The sequence below is a fragment of the Lonchura striata genome, chromosome 5 (genome assembly GCF_050655825.1).
Source record: "Lonchura striata isolate lonStrDom1 chromosome 5, ASM5065582v1, whole genome shotgun sequence".
In the NCBI taxonomy this organism is placed as follows: Eukaryota; Metazoa; Chordata; class Aves; order Passeriformes; family Estrildidae; genus Lonchura; species Lonchura striata.
Window position 1 is genome coordinate 33,622,429 of NC_140707.1, and position 19,174 is coordinate 33,641,602.

At 47.5% G+C, this 19,174-nt stretch overlaps 1 protein-coding gene across 4 annotated transcripts in view; it reads left to right on the forward strand.

The window, feature by feature from the left end:
* The first annotated feature begins 3,724 nt into the window (after positions 1 to 3,724).
* Positions 3,725 to 19,174, forward strand: part of CD82 (CD82 molecule) — a 39,483-nt gene continuing 24,033 nt past the window's right edge. The window contains exon 1 of one of the 4 annotated variants that reach the window (XM_085580247.1): positions 3,725 to 3,896. The gene's annotated coding sequence lies outside the window, so the exon portion shown is untranslated. Of the gene's footprint in view, positions 3,897 to 4,347; positions 4,889 to 15,625; positions 16,011 to 19,174 lie in introns of those variants that run through there. The other 3 variants (XM_085580248.1, XM_021533228.3, XM_085580246.1) reach the window with 3 other exon arrangements.

Below are 19,174 nucleotides of genomic sequence, written 5' to 3' on the forward strand. Positions count from 1 at the left end.
TTCAGAGGGAAACTATACCCTTCTAGAGATCACCACTGCAGCTACAATTCACCAGCCACTGCAAGGGAAGCAAATTGTCCCAGTAGAACTGATACTGGCACCCCGCAGGTTCTGGACTTTTTTTTTTTTCTTTCACTGGTTTTGTTTGTACCGATTGCATTTGCCTTTTTAAATTGTTGTCTAGTTTTCTCCTAGTAAAGAATTGTTACTCCCACTCCCATATCTTTGCCTGAGAGCCTTTTAATTTAAAGATCCTCGTAATTCAGAGGGAGGGGGGTTTGCCGTTCTCCATTGCACAGGAGGCTTTGCCCTCTTTCACAGACTCCTGTCTTGTCGAACCAAAACAGGCAAATAAAAGAGGACTCCACTTACAGTGCCACGAACATACTTCAAATTAGACTTGAAAAAAAATCCTTAATTTTAGATTGTGCTTTGCATTCTTTCTATTTTATACTGTGCTATCAAACAGACACTAACCATGAACTCTATGTTTTTTGGTCATTTTGTTTTTAATTTGAAGTTTAAACAGAAACACATTCCCCTCTACCCCTCAGCAATTCTTTGCTGTATTTTTAAAGTCTCTTCTTGTCAAACCACCTTTGAAAGAACTTACTTAACTTAGGCAGTTTGTACTGACATTTACAATCCTTGTCACTCAATGTTTTGGCCCTATCAGCGAAGAAATCCTTCCTCTCTTAGAGTCACAGTAATGTGAGGCCAATTCAAAGATTTTTAAAGGGAAATAGATATGCAAACACCAGAAATCCACGTGTCTTCCTGTTTCTCTGTTCTCCCTAATACGAAAGACTAATTTCCTCCTTCTAGTGCATACGGCACAGGACAGCAATCTGTGCCAGCTGCAACTCAAGCCCTTTACTCTCATAGATCCTCTGAGACTAAAGAAAATAAGTTTGGTCCCTTCCACTCTGCAGCCTGCAGCCAAACAACCCTGAGACCTCTCATCCCAAAATTGTGGAAAGTTTCTTGCTTACATCCAGCTGTTCCAGGATGGCCCCTACCCAGCCAGACATGGGTTTACTAACACAGAATGAGGGAGCTGTAGCTCTCTCCATCATTAGCAGCCACCCAAAATTAGCAGCAACCCATGCCATATTTGTGTTTTACATTGCAAAGCAGTGGGGACTGTGCAGCTCCTCACAACCCTGGGCGAGTCTGCAAGCAGCAGCCAGCACAGCCAGCCAGCTCTGTGCACAGCATTAGTATTCCCCTGTGCCCGAGGAAACAGACCTTGTATACAAATGAATCAGAACCTGTATGAAGCTGCATCCCAGGGACTTGGACTCCTGTGCAGACTTCCCTTGTTTACCTGCAGAATAGGCCATGACTTGATTTGGTACACAGATTAATTCCTCTAAAAAGAAAGTATTCATAGGAGAGGGAATGGTTGTTGTGTTTGAAATGAAGATGGCCCAAGGCAAAACCAGATTGCTTGGCTCAATGACCCACTGGCTGGTCTCTGGCTGCCTTTGAAATGGTATTCAGTTTTTGGCCTTACATGCCACATAATGGTGGGTTTCTCCAGCCTGGGTGTTTTCTTACAAGTACTTTTGTCTAATCACTAGCTGAGAATCCAGCCTGATTGTGTACATTGTAAAAGATGCTGTTTATACTTGGGCTTTTAGTCTGCCATCTGTGCACAGCTTAGCTACATCTTAGTAGATCTGTTTCTCCTCTGCTGCCAAGTCCCTATTGCAAGCCTTCTGAAGAGCATGATTCACGTCAGACTTTCTAATAAAATTCAGGCACTTTGGAAGCTCTTTTTGAAAACCTATTCCCTTCTCTCAGCAAATGCAGTGGTATAGACTTAATGCTTTTTCTGGACTCACTGGTTCATATCCAAGTGGCACTCGAGCATAACCAGTTATGCATGCAGTCACTGATGCATATGTACTCCCATAGTGCCCTTGCTAACATGGATCTCGTTCTCAAAGCCTCTGACACAAATGAATTCAGGCACAGAGCTGCTGGCACAATCCATTTGCACTGCACCTTGTAATCACTTTTTATTTAAAACTCATTTTCTTTAAGAAACAGCCTTTGCACTAATCCTCAGGGGAAATATTTTGAGCCCAGGCTTCCTTCCTCAAAGTAGGACAATTTTTGTAAGAATCAGAAATAAGCTACATGCTCAATACCTGTAGGCTTGGATAATCTGTTGGCACAGAGATGAGGAAGACTAAATATAAGAACAGGCAGATGGTATTTCACCTGCCCCACCGACCCTTGTGTCTTTATAGGTAAGCATTCTGCCTTACAGAGTACAGGCATAAGCCTGGGCAGATGTATGAATTAAAGACAAAGACTATTGCAGAAAGAGAAGAGGTAAAGAAAATGTATTTATTTTATTTGAGAATAGAAGTGTTTTTAATGAAGGTTAATTCTGCTTGAAAAGAAATGCTGGAGTGCTGCTGATTTCCAGAAAGACACAATCCCCAAGACTGGTTGTAAATTAATTTTCAGATATTGCCCCAAATAATTTTCAAGCACAATTTGTCCTTGTCTTAGACACTAACAACCTGCCTTACAATTTTTTTTTCATATGAGGAAGGAGTCTGGGCAAAATTAGACAGCTTGCAGACCATGGATAGCCTGGTATTGCTGTGAACAGCTGCTAAATTATGGGTGTGAGACCACACCCACAAAAACCCTTTTGCAGAGCGAGTCATTCCACTTCCACCTTCATGTCCTCTTCTGCCTCAGCACCTGCGTTTCTATCCCCTCTCCCCAGCCAAACCCTCATGCCAGCTGAGGAGCCTGCAGCTCCCTGCTGGTGGCACGGAGGAGGATGTGGAGCCCAGGGTGCTGCATGCAATGTGCGTGGCACTCAGCAAGTGACACCTGCTCTCCAGGTGCAGCCTCCTGCCATGGCCCCTCCTGCCTCATGCTATCCATGCGTGAAGGAGGACTTGCTATGTGGCCTGGCTTTGTCCAGTATGTGGCCACATGCTTATCCTGACAGAAAATATGTCCACAGGATAAAATACAGGCTAGTGGGAAGGCTGCTGAGTGCCACTGCTGAAAAAGAGAAGAAGGATGTATTTAATCCCGGTTACTAGAGGAAATGATTGGGAGCTTCGGGGAAAAGTTTGGATTGGATGGGGCTCTAAATGCCAGAATGAAAGTCAAGTAAATGCAATGAATAAAGCACAGCCCAGAAAAGGACCGGTTAAAGTTTTTTCTTTGAAGCCTGGAGGCATTGTATGGAATTTGCCTTCAGACACGGAAAGATGATGAAGAGGCATCTTGTTAGGAGAGAGTAAGGTGGCCATTGTAGATCTGTCTCAGTACAAAAGCCAAACTGGTTTTTGCTGCCCCCAGAAATGAGGACTGGGACCTTGAGCTGTATGAGTTGGCTGATCCTTCTCCTGTCAGGACAGCAGAATACATGAAAGTGAAGAATGTCTCTCCTCAGAAGGATGAGGGACCTCCTGATCTTCCTTCATTCTAGGATTGGCTTGATGAGTTTGGTTTCAGCATCTCTGAAATGAGGATTTAGTGGGGATCACGTTGTTGCTGTTAGACTGCCTTAACACTTTTATTTTTATTTGCATTCTGCCAGCAGAGAAGAGGCAGGATCCCATTGGGCTAATTGTGCCACATGTCAAGAACAAAGAGCTGGTAGTTTGAGCTTACTGCCTGTTGCGCAGAGCGGATACACTGCACAAAACAGAGAAGCCCATGGAAACGATGCGGCGGCACTGGTCAACAGAGCAAACAGCAGCCACAGCATGCGAACACCTCACCATCTTCACAGTGCTGGAGGCACTGGGGCAAACAAGAGCTTAACAGGGTTTGGAGGGGAAACAATGTGCAGCCTGGGTGATGTTTACAGGATTCACCGGGGCAGCGAAATAGCTCCCTGGAAAAATCTTTCGGTGGGTCATCAGGCTCGCTTTCGCTGGGCAGGGCGCCACAGCGTGCGTCTCGCCAGACAAACTGCGAGTGGCCTTAACCAGGTTTAAGGGGAGTTTGTGTGAGCGCTTGTTGCACCTACTTGGCGGGCCAGACGGGGCTCTCGGGAGGAGGCGGCTCAGGGCAAAGGGCCCCAGCCGCTGCCTGCCACATGCCCAGCGGAGCGGGCTGGTTTGGGCTCAGGTGGAGGGGAGGAGGCGGCGGCCGACGCCTCGGTGGGCAGTGGAAAACGCGAGACTCGGTGTGAGGTGCAAGCAGCACGGGCTCGGAGCGGGCAGCGCCGGGCGCCACGGAGCCCGCGGGCACAGCGGGGCGCGGGCGAGGCGCCCGCTCTGCGCAGCGCCCGGCGGGGGCCGGGCAGAGCCCGCCCCGGGGCCGGCTCAGCGCAGCCGCCGGCTCCGCCCCGGGGGCCACATCGGCGGAGGGGGGAGCGCCCGGCCGGGCCAGCTCAGCCGTGCCCAGCGCGCTCAGCGGAGCAGGTAGGCGCGCTGCGGCCGCTCCCCGTGGGGCCGGGGAGCGGGGCGGCACGGGCCGGGGATGCGGGCCGGGACTGCCTCCGCCGCGCCCGCACACCGCTCCCGTCCGTCCGGGGGTCTCGGCGCGGCGGGACGGGGGCCGTGCCCGGCGGGGACTTCCCGGGGGCTTTCTGCCGGGCTTTCTGCCGGGCTTTCTGGTGTCCCGCGCTGCGGTTCGGCAGCCCCGGCGGGGCCCGGCAGCCCCGGCAGCCCCGCGCCCTCCGGCGGGGCTGCGTGCGGGGTCGGGGGCGCCGCCGGGGCGCCGGTCCCGCTGCTGGGCGCTCTCCGGCGCGCCCCTCCCCGCCGCAGTGGGGCTGAGCTGCGGTCCCCCGGCGAAGCCGGGGTGCGACCCGAGACCGCGGCCAGGTGCAGCGGGTCCTGCTGGCACGGCGGGTTGCTGCTGTGCGGGGATATCGGCCGAGTGCCTCTGCTGCCTGCTGGTGAGACTGGCATACAGCTGGCTTCAGTCGGTTCTGTCTTGATTGATTTCCAAGATGTGGATTAGATGCTTCCGTAGCGATCTTACCCTGTTACGGCTACAGAAATCTAGTCTGGCCTGCTGTGTCCCTTTTCTCTCCCTTCCTCTTTAAGATCCCTGTGAGCAGTTCAGAGTGGCGCTTGCAGTTCAACAGCTGGATAGATGTTGTAAAGCGAATTGCATTTGCAATGTGACTGGTAACAAATCTGTTGATAAGGGGATAGCGGCTCGTTGCACTTCAGGCATGCTGATTCTGCCCCAGAGCATCAAAGCTCTGCTGTGTATGCTTTCATGTAAAGTGGGGTGTTTGGCACCAAAAAAAAAAAAAAAAAAAAAAAAAAAAAAAAAGAAACCTAAAACCAATCATCCTGGTATCTAAATGTTTGATTCAATAAACTGTAAAGCTAGTTTAGGCTAGAGTGTTCCTATGTCTTGGACAAGCTCTGGCATATTGTGTATAAGATGAGAGCTTGAAACTTACTTGCTGTGCAAAGGAGGGACAGTGTCCTGTTGCAGTGCACCCAGAGGTAGTGGCTGGGGAGAAGAGCTGCTCTTGGAGGTGTTTGAGCTGCTGTTGAGGGTAGAGGTTCACGGGATGTAACGCATCCAACCACTTGTGAGGCCTCTGGGTTGTTATCTTCTGACAATACCCATGTGCTTCTGTGCAAGCAAGGGTGAACAGCTGGAGAGTGCTGTCTTAAAATCTGCCATCAGTGATACTTCCTCTCCTTGGTTTTTTTGTTGTTGTTTTGGTTTGGTTTTTTTTTTACTTTCTCAGCCATCTTGGGCTTAATAAAAATCCCCTTCAAAGCCTGAGATGTGAGCCTGCTGCTGTGAAGCTTGCTCACTGCATGAGAGCCGTCAAACAGAAGCCTGTGGTTAGAATAATTTTGGTGGACCACAAAGTCAAAGTGTAAATATACTGATCTGAAAATCTAGATGGAGGCATCTAGTGAGAGTAGCAGTCGCAGTAATGTGCTGCTGTATGCTGATGCCAAGCATATGACAAACTGTAAAAATGACAAATTACTCAGCTCTTACTAAATACTTCATGGGCACTAAGTGGGAAGAAAGTGTTAATGAGGCAGAAGGGCACTGGGTGGTACAGTCAGTGACCTGTTCTGCAGCGTCACTGCAAGGGCGTCGGAAGATTTGACAGTGTTCCATAGCAGAACTTGCAACAATGAGGTGGATTTTAACATTTACATTTGGTTTTGGTCCTTTGGTCAGAACAGGAACTCCTAGAGCTGCAGTTGTGCTTCTTTACAAAAAAATTAAATCCACAGGTGCTTGATCATGCTGGGCAGCCCATACAGGTGAAAAGAACAGGTGAAATTCTCTGCAAGCCTTTGTGTGGATTCGGAGTGGCTCAGAGAAGTGAGTAGCCTCTCCTCACTCCTAACATTGTGTCATTTAGTACCACTTTCAGAGAAGGACCTTGCTGCCAGAATATCTGCACTTGATATAGCCTCTTTGGACCTAAACCCCTCTTTGGCCAGGTTTCTCCATCCTTGTCAAGGGCTCTGGGCACCACTGAGATGACATTCTCATCCTTGTGCTGCAGGGCTGGGTGAGTGTTTGTTCAGTGTTTGCAGTGTTTGTTCAGTTTCCTACCTGCATGTGACAGAAATAGAGCGAGACGCAAGCTGAGTGCCTAGAGAAAGCCCTCCCTGTGGGCAATCTCTGTCCTGCTGCATGGAAGCTCCTCCCTTAAGAGGATTTAGCAGCTTTAATGATGTGGCTCATCTGGACTCTCTTCATTACTGTTATTGTCTCTATTTTAGTTCTCAGGTAATGGGCAGGTGTAGTGTGACCTACAACTGTAAGCTGCTGCAGGAAATGCTCTAACGAGGCCTTCCATGGAAGTTTTCTTGTCCCTGCTACTCAAACCACTCTGCTTCAAGTTCTTTGAAGGGCAAGGCGGAGTTTCACATTGAATTTCTCATCTAACTGTAACCGAGGAAGGGTTTTACCACTCTTCTGTTATTCCGTGTCCTGGTCTCACAGCTGTAAGGCAGAAAGGGTCTATTCAGGATTGCAGGTGTTCATCCAGTAGATGTTTAAGTCAGAGGGATGCAGGTGGGAGTTTTGAGACCTCTGGTAACCAACCACAGGCCCCAGGGCACTTTTCAAACCGTGGCTTTGGTTCTTGGTGTCTGCTGGCATTGCTACAGCAGGAAGCACACAATGCAGGCAAAAGGCATTGCCACAAAGACCTTTGGGCACTGATGGGGTAGGGTCTGTTATGGGAATGCCAGGGGGATGCTGGGACTTGGATCATGCCCCATGCTATCTGAAGCAGTAATCACTGCTCCACTTTAAGGGTGCCTGTGGCATGGCAGCCACCTTTTTCCTGGTCTGGTTTCTCTTGGCCGGTGAGTGGGAGGTGCTAGAGGGGTGGGTTCTGTCAGGGCTCAGGCTCTGTTTGAGTAGCTTGGAAGGCTGGAGGAGGTAGCAGTTATTTCCAGTGGGTCTGTGTAACAAGGGGTGGTTGGAACCACAGCCTTCTTGTACTTACTCCTCAGTTTCCATTGTGGAAAGACTTATGTGCCCCAGAGCTAACTTATTACTGCCAAGAATTATGGCATTCACCCTAGAGTGCCTTAACTTCACCTCTCTAAAATAGGAGCATGACATTTGTATCCCCTTCTTCCCTGACTTCATTTGTCTCTGCACACGGATCATGCCATCCAGAGTCCTTTTGTGCAGCAAAGGGGTAGCTGGGCCTGGTAGCCTGCCCACCACCATGTGCCTGTAAACTTTAATGGGCAAAGAAATAAACTGTGTCCTTGCACTAATGCATCTGTTGGAGGAGTGTGGGATTGGAGCTTTCTACAGGCTACTGATTAATGACATACTTATGAAGGGATGGCTGGGTGAGCCACCTTTCCTTTAGCAACTGTGTAATGAGATGCAATCATTACCTAACCACCTCTGTGTCTTTTTGGCTCTTCTGTATTCTTAGAGGGAATGAAATGGAGGAAAGGCTAAAAATTACAGGCTGTCTTGGCATGGTAAAAGGAATAATACAGGAGGCACAGTCAGCGCCAGCAGTTCCTTGACGGCTGGTTGGCTGTGGCACAGCCTGTTTGCTGAAAGCTCTCTGGGCTATCAGGGCCTGGAAACACTGAGGCAGTGAATGGCTGACTTCAGTCTAGATGGGGTGATAAGTGAAGCAAAGGAACTATGTATTGGAGATTGCTTAAATCATTTCTTGTGTGCACTGTCAGATTCAGAGCTAGCTAATTTTCTGGAAGAAAGATGAGGCGTTACTGTGAGCAGCTCTGCTGAAGGGACTGTCTGGCTGATCAGAGGATTAAAAAAGGGAATAAAACAGCCTGTGGGGATGGGAACAGGGATTGGAGACTGCCGACTCTGAAACCAAGCAAGTGTCTTTTTGAACACCACAGAGCTGGGAAAGCTGGGTGGTTTGTAGCTCATCCAAAGTAAATACAGGGGAGAAAGGGAAGGAGACTAAGCTGGGGACAGGCTTTGTCCTGTGGGAAGAGGTGTGTGCATGAGCTGTCTGTCTGAATGCTCTAGTTCTTTGTCTCCTTTATGGAGCTTCAGAACTGGGACACCACCTACTGGGACACCACCATTTAAAAGCAAGTCAAACCAAAGTCCAGTGCATGTACTCAATTTCTAAAAGTTGCTGGTGTGGTAAGTGCTCTGACTCAGCTTAGGAGCTGAGAAGGACCAGAGGAAGACCCTTACACATAGCAAAATTTCTTCAGGATGCTGCTGGGCTGCTTCATGCATCCTTGAGGCAGGTGCATCATGAAAGTGCTTTACCCTTTACTACAAAATTATTACAGAGCTGTAAGCAGATTGCTGATCTCTTCCAGTATGATGATAATCCCATGGCCATGTGTACTGGGGAAATGCTGATCTGGGATGAACTGTATACATTAGGATATGCAGCAGCCTGAAGATTTGAAGTTATATAATAGAGAGTTCCCTTTGTAGGCAAAACAAATCTGCTTCAGTCTCTCATACGCAAGCAAAAGAACAGATGAGCTGTCAGAGCTGCAGCCATGCACCTTAAGCTGAGCTGATCTTCCCACAGCTGGAGTTGGGAACTGCCCTTGGTCCCTCCTGTTCCCATTTCCAAGGAGGTAGTTTAGGAAAGGAAAGGAATTATCTTAGAGGGGTTTGCACAGCAGGGGCTGAACATGCTGTAAGGTAGCTATACCTGTTGGTACAAGGAGGCTGTTTCCCAGAGTTGTTCTGGAAAAGGGGTTACAGTCACTGGATCTAACTATATTCTTCTCCAGCACCTTGCTTTGGTCACTGCCTCTGTGATCCATGAGGTTTCTGTGCCCTTGCCAGGATGGGTTCAAGAGACTGCACAGGAATGTGATGCCCTCAGCTCCTGCCTCTACAGGAGAGGCTTCATGCAGCATCTTGTCTCTCTGGTTTTAAAAGTGAGCTGCTCCAAGATGCTGGTTTTGCTTGGGCTGGTGCACCAGACTGGCACAGGTTTGAGTGAGCTGCCTCTGCTGTTTTGTGCATTGGGTTGCTGTGGGGCCACGGCCTGAACTGTGTTGGTGCAGGGCTTCTGGAACAGCATGCCGGGCAGATGTGGAAAGAGCATCTTGGCATTTGACTAGGATTTCAAGGGCTGCTACTATCATCCCATAATATAATAATATGTAAATCCTAAACACCTGGAACTGGTATGTCTCCTCTGATGCTTAGCAGTTTTGTTGGGAATCAATTGCAAAGTGTAAATTAAATAGATTATGGTTACTAACATAGACATTGGACCTTTCCAGGGAAGTTTCTATACCTTTTGTGGCATTTCAGATTCTAAGTGTTCTAGTAATAGAGGAGAAAATATTTGTGTTGGGAGTGTCTTATTCCCTTCCTGTATTATTTTTTTCTGATTTCTATTTGGTAATGCAAATGGCTTATTTAGCATTACTTGGGTTTTTGGGACTTTGGTCCCCAGAGCAAAAGTTACTATGCAGACTGCTCTGCTCCTCTCCTCTCTGCTTGCAGTCAATTAATTTGTAGAGTACTCTTTGCATAAAAGGGAGCTTTTCTGGCTGGTGTGGTAACAGGACACTGTCTCTAGGGCTGCATTGGTTCTGGGGCTTCTTTCATGGAGTACTGTGGCACAAAGTGTCCTCTTGCCTGCTGTGGAATTGGTCATGTGTCTATCGTGGATTGAAGTTGCTGGTGATGAGTCAGTCTTGAGTGGCTTTGCTGGAATGTCCTCAACTTCCCAGTGTGCTTCCCCGGCCTCTTGGTCCCCTCACTCCCTTTATTGTGTCATGGAGCTAGGCTCCCTGCAAAACACAGAAGCAGACAGGACTCAGATTAAGGAGACAGACTGCTGACCTGCAGGTTAGCAAGGTTGTTTGCCCTTGCTGCTGCCTTGTGTTTTGCACTGACCAAACAGATATGGGAGCTATTCTGCAACATCTATGCTGCGTGATTGAAGAAACTGGGGCTTAAAAGGCAGGCAGGAGTTCTAATTATTGCTCACCTCTGAAGTCTTTCAGGGGAGGGAGGACCAGCTAAAACTCCAGCTGCCTAAATGTACTTTCCCAGCAGTCTAAGAAGCTGCTGGACTCTTCTTTGCATTCAGGTCCCTTTCTAATGTCGCTTGCTGCTATGCACATGGAATAGCTAAGGAGCGCTCTGAGCTGTGCAGTAAATCTGCCTATTCCCCAAGGAGGCTCTTTTAATTAGAGAGGACTTCAGCTCAGCAGCTGCTGGTGGAACAGTGCTAGACCACAGCTGTGTGGAGAAGCCCTGGTGAGCCATGTGAAACAAGGTAAAGGCACAGCCCTTCCCTGGTTCTCAAGGGGTCTGCTGCACTTCTCTGAGGAGACTGCACAGGAGCAGGGAGAGGCTTCAGGTACAAGAGGAGTTGCTGCAGGCTGGTGGTGTGGGGGAGTGGAGCCCTGTGTGATAGATCAGCCTTGCAAGTGAGCCCCAACCCCTCCCTCCGAGTGGTTCTTGCTGCAGGGGTGGCTGCTCCCTGTGCACGGAGATCAGCTGCTCCTTTGCACCAGATCCTCCAAAGGTGAGAACACCTTGTGCAAGTGCAGCTATAATTGGGGTGGTCCTGGCTGCTCCTGAGGGGTTGGTGATGCCCACAGCTGCTGGTGCTTCTCCTGCCTGATGTGAGAGGACCTTAAATGTCAGAGTTTCCTCTTGCCCTTTCTCACTGGGGAGGTATTCTGACTCAGGGCTTCCTGGAATGGAGCTGAGGTGACAAAAAGGCAGTTGCCAAAACTTTTTGGGAATTTTTTAATGTCAAAAACTGCATCAAACTTGTGCTGCCTTGGCAGAGGAGACTATTTCAAGGAAGGGCTATTTTGAGGAATGGCAAGCTACTTTAATTCCCAAGTCCAAGACCTCAAAGGCTTCTTTGATTTGGTGCTGCAGTCCTGCTAGTGGCCTCAGAGCCTGAGTGTTTCTGCATTCATTACCAGTCCATCATGTTGCAGCTTTGAAGGCTGTTGTGGCAGCGATTTAGACCTGATCCTGTAGTAAAACACTAGGTTCCTTCTTTGTGTAGCTTCAGGCAGATAGGAAAACTCTTCCTATCCCAGCTATCAGCCACTGGCAAGACCCACCGCTGTGTCTACAAGTAGGTGGCCGTGCATCTGGTGCTGCCCCATGGGAACCTAAGCAGTTGCTCCTTTTTTGCCCAGAAGAGAGACAGCCACAGGGTGTTTGCTGTCAGGAAGAACAGCCTGTGCAACCATGTGTGAGCTCAGGACGGTCAGCAGCTGTGTTACTGTGGTGCTGTCTGATGGTTATTCCTGTGCCCAGGATGTCAGCCCTGGTGCCCTGTGATGGGTGGGAGGAGGAGCAGGCAATGGGGCTTTACTGGGCTGGGTTTCAAGCTGCTGCACTAGCAAGGGGTGGATGCTGGGGGCGGAGGGAGCCATGTATGACAACCGTAACCTGCCCAAGTAGCATGCATGAGACCCTTTGCTGTAGTTCTTGGTGATTGGTGAATTTGGCTTGATTAAAAATTGTGGAGCTGATGTGAAGTTGGTGGGTTGTGGGGGGAAGGACAACAATGTGGTGGGACAGAGGCAAGCAAGAAAAAATTGTGTCTGCAATCCTATTATAAAGTAGTCTTAGCCTCAGTTGTGATTTACTGATTAAAGATGGAACAGCCTGCATTTGTTTTCCCCCTGAAATGGGAGCCTTTATGTCTGCACTGAGGCTCATTGGATTATTTGTAAATTAGTTATTCTGGGTTCTTTCTTATTTTAAAGTAAATACCCCATAACTATTCTTTTCCATCTTATTCTTCTAGCATTCCTCCATCAAATAGTCTTCTGAAATATTTGTGCTTTAAATATAGAAAAGGAGACCTTTTCAGGAAAGAAGAGGCCACCCAGCCTCTCTTGGTTCAGGTTCAGCTGAACCCGTTTTCCAGACTATTGTGCATAGGTCTGCAGACTCCAAGGAGGCCCCTCTTTTTCCCAAAACAGACCCAGCTTTTCAAAGTCTTGCTGTCTTTTTTAACTGCCAAATTCCTAGGGAACCTATCCCATATGTCTGTTCTTGGCTTGAAGCAGTTCTGTCCAGAACCTACACTTAGATGTATTAGATGTATCGCTTAGAAGGATTTATTATTTTCTTTTTTGGGATGGTGTTGGAGGAGTCATTTTAACTGCAGGTTTCAGGTCTGTCACTAATCAGTGTTTCTGTATTGCTCCAATTAATTCTGCTGGGATTACCTGCATGATAATGTAGCAATCATCAGGGTTGCAAAACACCTCTGTGTATTGCAGCCTGCCTTGTAGTTCAGGACCATCTTCATAGAAGGGCAACCAAAAGTTTTTGGGTATCTCTTCCAGCTGGCTAAGTGTTTTCTAGAGGACCCCTTTGTTTTCCAGCCTTGCCTTGCTGAGATTTCTTATTGTGGCATTTCACTTCCTAAAATGCTTAGACTGGGAGCACAGCGGCTTCGCTGCAGCTTCTGTAACAGCTCATGCTGTGTTATTCTTGCTCCTCACAACGTTGCTTTTTACTGCTGTACAATGTTGCTTTCTTTTCCATTTTCTGTCTCCTGTCAGAAGAGCTTGGCATGAGGAGACTGTTCTCTAAAGGTGAAAGGAAAAAGTGCTAGACAATGCTGCTGTACATCTGAGAGACTGTACAGCAGCCCCTGTTGGGACTGACTGTTCCAGAGCAAAGTTTGAAATAGCTTCTGAGTTGTATCCTCAGAGTGACCAGGGCAGCAAGAGGTTTGGCTATTGTGGCCAGGTGATGCCAGTTACAAATATGAAACTATTTGTATTATTTACCATGATGTTGGAGAGGAAAAATGTGGTTGTGGTGAATGTTTTTGCGTAGCCGGAAGTGACTCAAAATATCTGTGATTTAATGCCCTGCACTTTAGGGCTTTTCTTGCCCTCCTGCCCTCTGTATGTCATCATTTTGGAAACAGGGGCTGCTTGAGACATAATCCTTTCCTCAGGAGCTTTTTATAGTTCCAGCTTTCTCTTTTCATTTGTACCCTTTGGTAGTGTCAGGTGGCATCTGTGGCATGAAACTCAGGATGTTGTGAAATGTTCATCCTCAGACTGTCTGTGACAGTGAGTGCTCCCCATGTTATCAGGGCTGACCATGCTCCAGCAGGGCACAAGGTCTCCTGTGACCCTGGGATGGTCTGGAGCAAATATAGCTTCTTCTGGGGCAGAGGCTGGGTCCGGGAGTAACCTTCTGTGGCTGTGTCACTGCTGCCATGCACAGTGGCAGCACACGGTGTGTGTGATTCTGTACCGCTGAGGTCGGAGACCCCAGGCTCAGCTGGCCCTGCCTGCTTGTAATAAATGGTTTGGCTGAGCTGCCTCCCTTGTCTTCCCTGGTATGCAAAGCTGGGAGAGATCACAAAGTACTTTGTGTGAGAATCTAGCAGGAATCCTGTACTTCTGATTCTTGTACTGTCAGCCTGCAGTGGGGGCCTTCAAACTGGAAGCCCATGGTGATGGTCGGACAGCCCGTGCTGAAGAGGGGCGATTGTTACAGCTGCTGATCTGTGCTCTCCTGCTCTGGAATCCCATGTAGCAGTGCCAATGGACTAGCAGGGGCACAAGAGTGGGCACAGGTTAGCAAAAGGTCTATTTGGCAAAAGCAAAATTGCCTAAAATTAGAAATAGTGAAAGAACTGTTTCTAGTAACAAGCCAAAAGATGTATCCCCTTGTGGCCTGAGGCACTTTCCTGTGCCAGTAGGACTTTCCACTTTCCAGTCATGATGGGTCTGCAGTACTCTTCCAGCTCTACTTAATCTGTGGGCTAAAGAGTTAAAGCCTTGGCTTCTTTAGATCGGTGCCTTGCTATCAGCAAAGAGTCTGATACAAAGCATGTGATATGATTAAGTAGACTATTAGCCTGTTTCTTCTGTTCAAGGAAGATTACTTAATTCCAAAGCTTCACAGTCATTTGGAATAACAAGCCAGAAGCCTCTTCTGTTTCTTTTGTGGTGGGTATTGGGTTTTTGGTTTGTTTGTTGTTTGTTTTTTTTTTTCTTTCTGCCACTTGAGAGCATGTGGATGTACTCTAGGGAGAGGGGTCTTGGGGAGAATCCTGGTGGCAGAGGGCACGTCCATTCTCCAGTGGGCTGTTAGCTGCAAGGGACTTCATTGCTCTGGTGACTCAGGTAGTTTGGCAGGGTGTCTGAGCTCCTCCAGAGGTTTAATCTGAGGACAAGGGAGTGCTCATTGCCCTATGCCCTTCTGAACAGGCAATCTCTAGTACTTTGACTTCTAGAAGTGTCTGGTTTCAGCTATGAAATGAACTCCAGGAGAGCCTGCGATTACTGGCAGTGGTGCTGGATAAGCTCAGCTTCCTTCCTGTGCCGGGTGCTGATGCCCAGGCTCTGCTGAGCCCCATCCACCTGTCTGTGGAGGTATGGGGTCTGCAGACTCAATAAGCAGAGGGGAGGTGGAAAGAGAAGTTGTTTATTTAAGTGTTGTACTGTGGAAAACTTCCTGCCCTTAAAGTAAAACTACTTTCTCTGCTGATTTTGAGAAGAACCAAGAGAGTAGGAAACCTCATTTCCTAGGTCAAGCAGGTGCTGCAGCTTCTCAGAAACGTGTTTGTCATGGTTGTGCTGAATCTAATCACCCACTAGTTATTTTCCCTAGCATCTGAGAAAATGGAAGTAACTGAAAACCAGTTTGTTTGGAAAGGGAACTTTACAGTAAAAAGTCCTTGACCTCTTGCATTTTATGGGAGGAGGAGACAGGAAAGATAAAAATCAGTTATATTACCTGGCTCTTGACTAAGTCTCACAGTCTCTGTTGCTGTTTCATAAAATAGAAAAAAAGGCTTTCTTCCTGCCTGGACTGTGGTAGCTTTTGCGAGCTCTGGCAGGGAGAAAAAGCTGCTGAATCTGAGGAAGGTGTCTCCAAGCCAAGTGGCATTGGGAGGGATATTGTGCAACTCCTTGGAGGAGATTTGTTGACCTCCAAGGCATTGCTTGCATGAGAAGGGAGGTAGGGTAGCTTGTCCATTGCATATAATTGCACCTGGGTTTTCCATGCTGATGACTGGCACAGGGAAACACTTTGAAGCATCCTCTGTGCTGCAGAACCGTGCTGGGGAGAGGCTTACCTGAGCACAAGCAGAATGCTCCTTCTCTGTGCTGGTCTCCCTGCTGCAGTTTGGAGTGCAGATCCTGCTCGCAGGTTTGGCTCCTCTATGGGGAGGTGTGGGGCAGGCCAGAGCAGGGCCTCTGCTTTGGACACACTGGTACCACTGACAGATGGCAGTGAGAGCTGGTGGGCACATCCATTTTTCAGAGATTAGGTTTGCAGCCTGGCAGCTCCAAGTGCAGAAAACAAAGCTGAGCTGGTCTCGTTGTTGAAGCTATTAAAGAGCCAATGTAGTCAAGTGACAGAGTTGCCCAACCAGTTTTGTGAAAACTCTGCATTTTTACTGCATTGTGTGCTGGCTTTAGTCAGTGTGGAGACCTCTTTCTGGACCTGACCTGCAGAGCTTGTTGCACAACTAACATTCTAATATGTGGTTACGTGGTAATTAAAAAGAGAAAGTCCACTAAAACTGTACTTTTGGCTATTTCTTCTGGCTGCTATTTTTGGTAAGTTGATTCATTTCTACTTTTTTTTTTTTTTTTTTTTTTTTTTGTAGGAGGAGAGGAGACTCAAATTACTTTTGGGGCAGTTTGTTGGGTTTGGGATTGGTTTTTTTCCTCCCTTTTTTTTGCAGAGTTCTGTCTCTGTTCTTGATGTATGGAAAGTTTTGCTTATATCAGAGCCGCTGTCCTGCAAATACTGTCATGCTGTGCAAGCATGAGTGTGTAGACTTAAAATAGCAAAGAACTTTCTCAATTTGCCAGTTGTAGGGACTGAAGACCTACTTAAATGTTGGCTTTCAAACTGAAGTGTGAAGGCCAGGTATTCTCAAAATGTGTTACATTGCTTGTAAACATAGAGATAAAAACAGATACTTCAAAAACCTCTGCTGCTTTTTGATACTGAACTGTGAGCTTGGTTTCATTTTAACGATATGATAGTGGTTTATAAATATCTGATCACTTCCCTTTGAGCATCAGAGGTACATTTCTAAAACACGCATTTCCTTTTTCCAAAATACACAGCACGTGCTCGCTGTGATAAAACATACTGAAAAAATCTGCCATTGTAGGAAATCCTACAGGTGCTTTCTAACCCAGGGTCTTGCTGGGGAATGCAGTTGCTAGTCAGATAATTCAGACAACAGTATATGAACTATAGAAGTCAGGCAGAAAAGCTGCATGTCTTACCAGGTGCACCAGGAGCAAGTCTACCTTTGCACTGTGAGCTGATAAGTTCCCTCAGAAGCTGTTCCTGAGAAACCTGTTTTTTCCAGTGGTATTTCTGCAGTACTTGGAGCCAGCTGTTGCCTTGCTCTAGTCTGCTCCTTTTGCCCCAGAAGTAGCAGATGCGGAGGGACTGCATGCACGTTTGAGGCTCTGTCCTGCAGATGTCTTGCAGATGCTGTTAGGGTCTCACTGTACATGTCTGTGCTGTTAGTTCAAAGTTTGCAATGATCAAGTGTGATGCTGCAGTTTGCAGGCTGATGTAGCTGTGCTGGCCTCTCTATGCTTAGCCCTCAGACCATCTCCTCTACCACTGAAGACAATTACTTCTACTTAAGAAGAAACTCTCCAGTAGTAGATGGAATAAGAGACGGTCTGGTTTGTTCTGTTTTCAAAATCTGTAATATGCAGAAATACTTTTCTACCTTGTACTGACACTTTCCTTCAAAAAGAACCTGTATCTGTATCACTGAGATACACACATATAAATATATATATAAAATATGTAATATATGTACCTTAATTTTTAGGATCCAGCTTCTCCCTTAATCCTTCTATTATAACTTGTGAAGGATGCTATTTGGAAAATCTCCACGAGAAACAATCTTGTTTTTGTTTTCAAGGTCATTACACAGCTGGTATTATCTCAGTGAAGCTTAAAGAAAAGTTCAGTGAATTCAGACTTGGGTCATTCATCAGCTCTGTGGTTATTTGCTTGCCAGAGACAAGATGTACCTCCCAGGTGTACTGAAAGTCCAAGGCCTTTATATATTAACGTCAATAAGATGAACTCCTTAGGATATTCTTTGTATGTTAATGGGGCTGTAACTTGCAGTCCCTGCCCTGAGGGCAGTGATGTACCTAGTTAACAGGAGACTTAGTAACTCTGTCATTGTTCATTAACTGGTACTTTTGTGTGAAGCTGTCCTCTCTCATCAGTCATGATAAACTTTCTGATTGCCAAATGTCTGTTCAGCATGTGCACGGATAGAGAAGCACTTGGGCTTTGGGGTGCAAGGGTTCAGAATCCTGCAAAGAATAACCTGTTTCCTCCTCAGCCCCATGGCTTCGTGAGCTGCCCCTTCCCCAGCCTCCCCTGCATGGGGATATCTGCTTTGGAGCTGGGAAGTGGCCATTTAGTGAGCAACTCTAGTGTGCTGGCTTCTGTGGGTCTCTATCTAGCCATACATCTAATCTGCTTCTGGGATAATACTGTAAAGAGTAACTGCACTGGCCTTCAAAATGGCCTCAGCCTCATGCAAATTACGGTGCAGATAAACATCTTTATGCAACCAGCAGCATGCTGATATGCTGATCCCTTCCTAGGGATATCTGCTAGTTGCTTTGGGCAGAGGGAGCCAGTTGTGGAACCTGAGTACAGCAGTGGGAGTTCCATCTCCAGGTTTTCGTGGTCAGTCTGTCTGCAAATGAATCCAGCTAACTTGGGCCAGTGTTGTGTGTGAAAAAGAAAAGACAGGGAGGCGAGACTGGATCAGGGACAGCTTTAGGTATTTTAAGTGTCCAGCCTTGTAATACCTTAAGGGAAATGACCTGTTGCAATGTGTAAGACTTAACCTAAGTGAGGATGGTGGTGCTTGCTTGTTGTGTCAAGAAGCACCTGCAATACTTGAGATCAGCTGAGGCTGCTTTGGAGGTTGCTTCAGTGGATCAGCTGGACTTTCACACAAAGATCCCCCCTCTTTCATGTCAGATGCAAGATGTGAAGGAAGATGAGGAGCCTTAGGATATGTTGCAGAACCTTAGTTCATAGTGCTGGCTGCTGCATCTCTTCATCTGTCAAACTGGAAGTTTCTCCTTGAGCAGGCAGGAGGAATAGCAGATCTGAGCCATCATGCCAACCTTACAGGGCATTTGAGGTGTTTGTGGGGGCAATGGAAATAGCAACTTGTCAAAGCCAAATCTGGTGCTGGTTTGACCTCATTCTAGCCTGGTAGAAGTTGGTAGTAGCGTGTCCCGTAAGGGTCTACCTTTGTTTTATGTCCCCTGGAGTTAGAGCCTGAGGGGTGCTGGTGGGGAGCAACTGGTCCAAGTACACAGCAACCACCTGCAGCTTGTTTGTACCAATCATTTCCTGTCCTTAAGCAATAGGATGTGGAAAAGAGGGGATGGCATCCTCCGGCTATGTAGGCACAGTAAAATGTGAATGCTCTTTACCTGGCAAATTGGGACTGACTGCCAGAGCTCAGTGCTCTTGGGAATATGTGTGCTGTCCTTAAGGGTTTGCATGATCTTTGCACTTTTTGTAAATCTACTGAGCAAGTGATTCCCACAGCTGTTCTGCTCTGGTTTGTTTTGTGGTTCTTTTCTTTCACTGCACTCACAAATGAGCCCCTTATTTGTGCTGTACAGTAACTTGGCAGCTGAGGTGTTTCAGCTGCCAGAGCTCATCAGGGAGAAACCTGCAGAGCGAGCATGAGGGTGGT